The following is a 7,947-nucleotide window of genomic DNA, read 5'->3' as shown; positions in this document are numbered from 1 at the left end:
TGCTTTACATAAAGATCAGGCATGAATATTCGGGTAAGGACATAAAGACCAATCCATTACAGAACTCCTGTTCTGACAACAGAAAAAATACTGTCAGTCTTTTACTGTATATACAACAGAAACAGACTCTAAAAGGGGTTAAAGATCTCAAAGAAGAGGCTGTCTCTGAAGCTCCAAAAATGAAGGTTATATGGGTGTTCCCATAGATAATAGTGGAGCAGGAGGGGGATTTCAAGCAGTTGTGGGATTTTTGGATTCCTGTTGTGGATGCCTTAGCTGGCATACTACACTTATTTCTCCCTGTCCCATATTTACTCATTGAAAGGAATTTTCTACATCAGATTTTTGATGGGGAAATAGAGTAAAACATATTCACCTAACAGTGCTTAGTATGTTCCAGACAGAACTTTGCATAACTTTGAAAAATTCTGGTTTAATTACATTCTCAGACAAACATCCTCAGTTGCCTGTCACAGGCACAAGCTGTGAAAAGGTTGGAGGCTAGCTAGAAAAGAAGAAATCTGAATACGGAAGCAAAAAGCATGCATGGTATCATGCAGTGCCACCTACAGCTGGAACTGAGAATTATAAATGATTTTTTGTTGGGACTATAGAGACATAAATGTTTCAGCTGATGGAGCAGCATTGTAGAATGGCTCTTGCTCAGCTGTGTAACACAGAAGATAACACTGGAGGCAATATTAACCATATTTATTGTTTCATACTTTCTCTGAATTCTGACTAATTATGTTTCTTTGATGTACAGGAATAAGATTTTTTATCATATAAGATTTGATTCAGCAGACAAGTGCTGTTGATGTGAGGCACAGTACAGGATGGATTGAGAGACATTGAGCAGTAGCCCTGGACCTTGGAGATGTGTCCTGAATAATTTGTTGGTTTTTTTTTTTCTGTGTTATCAGCATGAAAGCAAGAATGGGTCTGCAAAAACCAGTATCAGAAATAATGCATAAGTGTCTTTGTTAGGAGTTATGCAATACAGGCCAAAGCTTCAAGAACTTTTTGTGGTACAAAAAAGGTGAAGTTAGGAAAGCTGAAACTTAGTGGGGGCTGAAGTCATCAAGGGACATGAAGAGCAGCAATAAGGGCTTCTATGGAAAAAGCTAAGACACCCTGTGACTTCTTTGCCTTGATTTTTACTGGTTATGTTTGTCTTCACGTCTCCTAGGTCCTTACTATGTCCTAAGTAAGACTACTATCAATGTCCTGGGGAATCAAGCATTACCCAGGCTCAAGAAGGATTGAGCTAAAGAGTCCTCAAGCAGGTTGAACATACACAAGTCCCTGGGGGCCAGACAGATGCATCTCAGGATGTTGTGGGAGCTGGCTGATGTCCCTGAGAGACGCTCTGTGCCACCTTCAAAGTGTCACGGTGTTTTGAAGAGGTTTCTGATGACTCAAAAAAGGTAAAGGACACACAGCCTTGTTCATACAGGACAAGAAGGTGGGTCTAGGGAACACCAGGCTGGTCAGGCTCACCTCATTCTGTGGTAAGATTATGATGTGAGTCCTCCTGGAAGCCATATCTACATGAATAAAGGAGAATAAAGTGATTTGGGGTATGCATTTAGCAAGGGCAAATCATATCTGACCAACTGGATTGTCTTCTGTAACATCCTGTGTATAGACAAGAGGAGAGCAGTCAATACTGTTTATCTGAGCTTAGTGAGGCCTTCAGAGCAATCTTCTATAGCACACTTACAGCCAGACTGTACAGATACAGACAGTACAGCCAAACTATACAGTAGATGGAAAACTTTCTGGACTGCTCGGCTCACAATGTAGTCATCAGCATTATGAATGCTATTGCTGGAAATCTGTGGCATTGTGCAGATACGAGTCTGGGGCTAGAAGTGTTTAAAGAAATCTTTTGCTTGCAGATGGTTTGATTATAAAACTTTTGAACATAAATAAACAGCAAAATTTTCTCTCTTCCAGACTTCTAAGGAACTGAATCCAAGCATATACTGAAATTTCTTACACTTTTTTTTTTCTTTTTTCTTCCCTATAAAAGTTATTCCCTTGTTTGAGTCTGCTTTTTGGTTAGAATTGCCAGTTTATTGAGAGAAAGGCTGGTCATAGCATGGTAATTCTAGATCTAACAGAGGAAGCATTTCACTACGCATGAGAAGTAACTACTTCCAACAGATTATCACTTCACCATCCTTTACTGCGGCTTTCCTAAACTCAAGCTGTTCTGGAAGACATTCTGCATTAATTCTAGCATAAAAAAAACTCCTGTAGCTGACATGACCTTTTTTTTTTTTTTTTACTAGGACTTCCACCACCTAACACTGTCAGAGAAAACCTTTTCCCCAAAACCACAGCTGAAATATCTGGCTTCAGCACGTCCAGAACATTGCTGCTCTGACACATTGAAAGGCATGTCCTCTTCATAGATGAACCACGCTGTTTTTGTGCAGGAGCAGACACATCGAGGGATAGTTTCACCTAAACCAGAGCAGAGATACAACATGAATAAGGAAGCAGTGTCCAGTTCAGTCTTGCCCATGCAGGAGAAGGCTCAGTGGGGATCTTGTCAATGTATATAAATAACTGAAAGGAGGGTGTAAAGAAGGTGCAACCAGCCTTTTTTCCAGTGGTGCCCAGTGACAGGATCAGATGCAATGGGTGCAGGCTGAAACACATGATGTTCCCTCTGAACATTAGGAAACACCTTTTCATAGGGTGTGCCTGAGCACTGCACGGGTTGCCTGGAGAGACTATGAAACCTTCATCCTTGGAGATATTCAAAATCTCTCTGGACAGTCCTGTACAACCTGCTCTAGATGTCCCTGCTTGATCAGAGGGGTTGGATTGGACAGCCTCCAAAGGTCCCTTGCAACCTCAACCGTTCTGTGATTATGTGACTTGGAACAGTTTTTCCCCGTAGGAAATTGTGGCGCACTAGTCCCATCTAAGTATAGCCCCTTTCTATGGTAGTTAGCAGTGTTGGATACAAAGAGGCGGTAACATGCATATCTAACATGTATCTATAGGGAAGAACACAGTCTTCCTAACCATGTAACAAAGCAAAGAGTTCCCACAATTACACAGAAAGACGGTTTTGTTCCTTCTTCCCAGTTTTGCTTTTTTTCCAGCATATGCATATTGGGGGTCAAAATTTAAGTCATATGAATAAAATCTCAAAAGGTCTAGGTATGTAACAGTCAGATATTAGGCTGCTACGAGAGGCAGGGAAGAGGAGCAAGATGCAGTGGGATTTATGAACGCCAGTTCCCAGAGGATCTTAAATTAGACATGCAAAATAATGCAATTTAATATGGAACATGCTTTCTCTCTGTTTTGGAGACAAGCTCATCTGTCCAAGAGAGCTTTCTAGGCTTAATTGGTCACAGTTTCTGGTAAGGACAGAATGTTACAAACAAATCAATGAAACTTTGCAACTTGGAACAGAAACATGTCACACTTCTTAACAAGCTCTTCGTTCGAGCACAGCAGTTAGCGCATGCTGAGTTCAAGGAGAGCAACGATCAAGAGGGAAACTAGTATTAGGAAGAACACTTCTTGTCATAGCAAATTTTCTTTTTGTACCAGACTTTGAAAAATGAGGACTTTCTTGGAGATTTTATGAATTGTAGTATTGTTGTATGTCATTATTCTGATTTCCATGATATTTGGTGTTTTTCCTTAAGCAATTGTTGGGGACTGAGGATTATATAATAATTCTAATTTTAACCATATCATTGTAACTAATAATAATCTACTGATAAAGTTATTATTATACAATGTCTGTTTTCATTAAGAGCATCTAAAAAAGTAGATGTCTGGTTTTAACCTCCTTCTGCACAGCTTCTTCAAAAATTATGTTCTCTTTATCTCTTAATGGTTTCATAGAAGATCTCATGATTTTTAAACTGGTCTCATGCTTTTGAAGGAGAGTGCTGAGCAATTTTTCTGCTCTCATGAGAAAGATCTGAGATACAGCAGGCAGTGAATGAAGCACTTCAGCATTGAACAAGGCATAATATGGTTTCCTTTGCTAGTCAACATCTTAGTTTCTTTTCACAGAAAGGAGTTAGCTTTCTAATGACTAGTGAAAAACAGTCTCAGGGCAGGCCTCCTTGTCCTTACAGAGCCAGTAGTCTTCATCAGTGGGTCAAGACTCCATGTAGATAAATTTTTGATTCCTTGTACTTTAAGTGGTGCTTTAAACAAACAAGGTCAATAAGAAAATACAATTAACTGAAACAAATTACAAGACTCAATGAGCACCAAGACTTCGTCCAGAAGACCTACACAGATCCGTACCCTTTCCTGCAAAGGGAGTTTGTTTCACTTAGCAGAAATGCTCAGTTAAATACTAAATTATTGAAGATTTGGGGGTGACAGGTGGGAACAGAGAGGAAGGTAGTAAATCCCTTAACCAGATGTAGTAAGTAAAAAATTACATTAAATGAGTTATGAAGTCTTAACAGATAAATAATTTGGTGGGATTTTCATAGAGCATAACTAAATGCAACCACATCTGTATAAACTACCAATACAAAAAAAGCCCCGTGCTCTGTGTTTGACAGTAATAATAATGTCTTTATGCTACAGTTTTAGTCAAAGTGAAGTCTAAAATCAGGATTTATTCTATCATTTAAGTCATGCTAAAAAGTATGTTATGACTGGCATGGCGGTTACCTCTTTTTGCTTCAACTTATTATTTGTATAGGGCAATAACATCTCTGAAAAACTGTAAAACTCTATTACTTAATACTCACAGAGGCTTTAAATATTTCCAACTGGTTATCTTTGTTGAGACTGCTGCTAGTCATTTGAATTGGAGCCATGTTTAGGACAGTATTACACATACTGGTGTTAAAATTACACATGTGCTGGGTGACCTTCCTTCATGTGTTTCATCCCTAATTTGCAAAGCATTTTTCTATCAGCCATGGTTAGTTTACTTTGTTATCTGGATCTTACAGATATGAAAAATAAGGAGTTATAGTTGTATGTCTTGCTGAGGGCTGGGAGAGAGGAGAGAACAGAAATCAGATTTCTGGGCTGTCAGTGATTTGTTCTCCTCAAAAATACCACAGCAATGAATGCACTGTAGTCCGACGACACTGATAGTGTACTGTGAAATGAGGGAAGATAAGGTCATGTTTGATAAATGCTTCATGGTACTGGTCATTGCAGGAGAAGAGATTAATTGCCTCAAGGTTACTTTAACCTTGTCAGGTTACATTCATTTAAGACAGCTCATGTAATAATTTGTTTGGTAAATACTTGATTGCATAAATATTTGGATCCTATAGCTGTAATTGCTACTAATGCACCCTAAAAGGAGGTTTATTATGCTTGGGAATATATCTGATTTTGAAATAACATTTATCATTTATATAATTGAATTAATATCTAGATATCATGGGCAATGTGCTGTCTTTTCTGAGAAACAGGGATTTGCCAACATTAACAAATTAAATACTCACAGTGCTTTTGAGAGGTGGAAAATTCCATTATATATAGATTGAATGACATGCCTATTGTGGTCAGTGGATGCAAGACTATGGACAATTTTCACAGTCCCTTTCATATTACAGACAGGTGAGTTATCAACCATAATGTTCAAGCACAGCTGAGCTAGGTTAATATTATTGTTCCCTCCCATCATCCTCCAAGAGTTTTTGTATTTCACTCCTAATCGGTCTTTCCTACCATGAAATATGTTCAGGGAATATGAGAGGCTCCTTGGAGGGTGAACACATGGCTTGTTATGCTGGTAGATGTGAACTGGTTATAACCTTTGGTGAATGTACCGGTGTTTAACAGATGAGAAGTGGCAGCAGTAAACCTAGTTCAATCACAGACAGAACAACATGTGAAACTGCAATCACTTTACAGCCCCAGCCTTATAAAAAAATCCCCCCTATCGCATGTTTAATATGATTCTGATGTAGATAAAAAAGGGAAGAATATTGAGGGATATGGTAAGGCAACAGCATTCCTGCTTATGGGAAAACCTTGTCACCTTGCTTTTCTTCCCAGTATAAGTACTTTTGCCAAAAAAAGTACAGATTTTTAGTTAAACAAATCAGGTCATATCACTGAATAACCTGAATCATTCAAATGTTCAAAACGTAGACATAACTGGTTAAATCATTATAAAACAATAACTCCCTTTTTACACAATCATTTAATAGCCAGCAAGTAGATTCTAATAGTGTGAGTCAATCTCCAGGGTCAGATGGTGTTAATCAATGGCCTTAATTCAGTTCTGAGGTTTAGGTTATGGTATTATCCAGCTCCTGGACTGATTTTTTTTACCTGGTAACCGCTTAACATTTTGTTATTTCACAGGTATTAACCAACCAATTATTTGAGCTTTCAGAAAAGCAGGTATTCTCTAAAACTGTTACTTCAGCATAAGAAAATCTCTTTCAGACCAGTCAAATGTTGAGTGAGGGGTCACAGGTTAGATTTCTCAAGGAAGTCAAAAGTTTGACATTATTGTGCTTGTTCCTTATGAACTCCTGCCAGGTAAATCTTAATTAGTTTACAAATCTAAGCCAGATAATTTTTATGCTCTATAATTTTATAACATAACAAAGTATCATGAATATGGACTCTTTAGCACTTTTAGCTGCATGTAGCACATTAAGTAAGAAAATTGGAACATTTTTAAAGAACATACATGTGGGGTTTGAGTGGTGTTTTTTGTTTATTTGTTTTGCATTCAGCATATGATACAGTGAAAGACATCATCATTGAGCGTAATGTCTTTCTAACTTTAGGAATGAAAGCACTGGAAAGTTCTGCCACCTCCAGAGCAGCAGCTCTTTTTTTATCATCGCCTAACCCCCATATTCAATAGGTAATTAGCACAACATTATCTGACTATAATCATCTGAACCCCCTTATTTTAACATTAATGAACATTACAATAAATTTTAAAGTCTATTGGTTTGTTACCAAGAATAGAAAATGCATTTATGTATGGTTTATAGTGTAGGTTGTTGAACTGGTGCTTAGGGAGCAGATGGTGCAGCCAATATAAGAGTCACAACTGAGCTGACAAAAACTATCCTCAGAGATACAAGATGGTATTTAAAAAAAGAAAACAAAAATTACAGTATCGTCTCATTGTAATCTGAAAAGCCTCACATAAACAGGACAAGCAGTAGCATGTGTGTAGTTGACATCTGACTATTGACACAGAAATGAATTTGAGCTCTCATGGGCCCAATGGTACACTGCTGTTCTCTCATTGACAGTAACAGTATTTTATTAGACAAATGCTTAAGTTTGTATTGTCAGCATCATACAGAATGAACTCCTGATATATTTATAATATACCATCTACTATGCTTGTGAGGGTGTTTTCAGGACTAAGCCAGTTTCAAATCTGAAAGAAACATTAAAAACAGAGAGGTGAAAAGGCTTCTTGATAGCCAAAAAACAGAAAGAGTAGTCCTGTATGTACATGGACTTAAACATTGGATCTTCTGAGCAACAGCGGTTCTGGTGGTACCAATGTTACCTTTCTCTGAAAAAAAAATTGGTAGTGGGAGTAGCAGTATCCCTAAAAAGGCTCAAAGAAGGAACTTGAAAACACCTTTACAGAAGGTGAAGCACCATGTCAAGTTTTAGCAAAATCACACAAGGATTTGATCAATTTGCACAACAGTCTGCATCACTTTTTATGAACTTTTTATGAATCATCTTATATTTTATCAGTCTACTGCTAATTGTGTTGTGATATGGTTTTACACAAGGCTTATAGGGAGAAGCTGAAAGACAAAACGAGTTTATAAGTTTCCTTATAAAAACATTTTGCTCTCCCGTGTTTAGCGCTGGTAGCTTTTTTCTTGCAACAGCAAGGAGCACAGTCTGATAGTTGAAAGTAAATGCTAAGCTGCAGCAGCAATATCTGTGAACAGTTACTACAGCCATAGGCACTATGAGGTGATGACG

At 37.9% G+C, this 7,947-nt stretch overlaps 1 long non-coding RNA gene across 1 annotated transcript; it reads left to right on the top strand.

Moving 5' to 3' along the window:
• Positions 1 to 3,103: 3,103 nt before the first annotated feature.
• LOC134158739 (uncharacterized) lies at positions 3,104 to 6,803 on the top strand. Its single transcript, XR_009962886.1, has 4 exons — positions 3,104 to 3,386; positions 5,468 to 5,580; positions 6,418 to 6,513; positions 6,768 to 6,803. It is a non-coding gene; the product is annotated as an uncharacterized LOC134158739 (long non-coding RNA).
• Positions 6,804 to 7,947: the final 1,144 nt, after the last annotated feature.

Source organism: Pezoporus occidentalis, unplaced genomic scaffold, assembly GCF_034315485.1.
Source record: "Pezoporus occidentalis ecotype Australia unplaced genomic scaffold, CSIRO_AGI_Poc_V1 ctg133, whole genome shotgun sequence".
NCBI lineage: Eukaryota > Metazoa > Chordata > Aves > Psittaciformes > Psittacidae > Pezoporus > Pezoporus occidentalis.
This window is presented reverse-complemented; position numbering and strand designations above follow the sequence as displayed.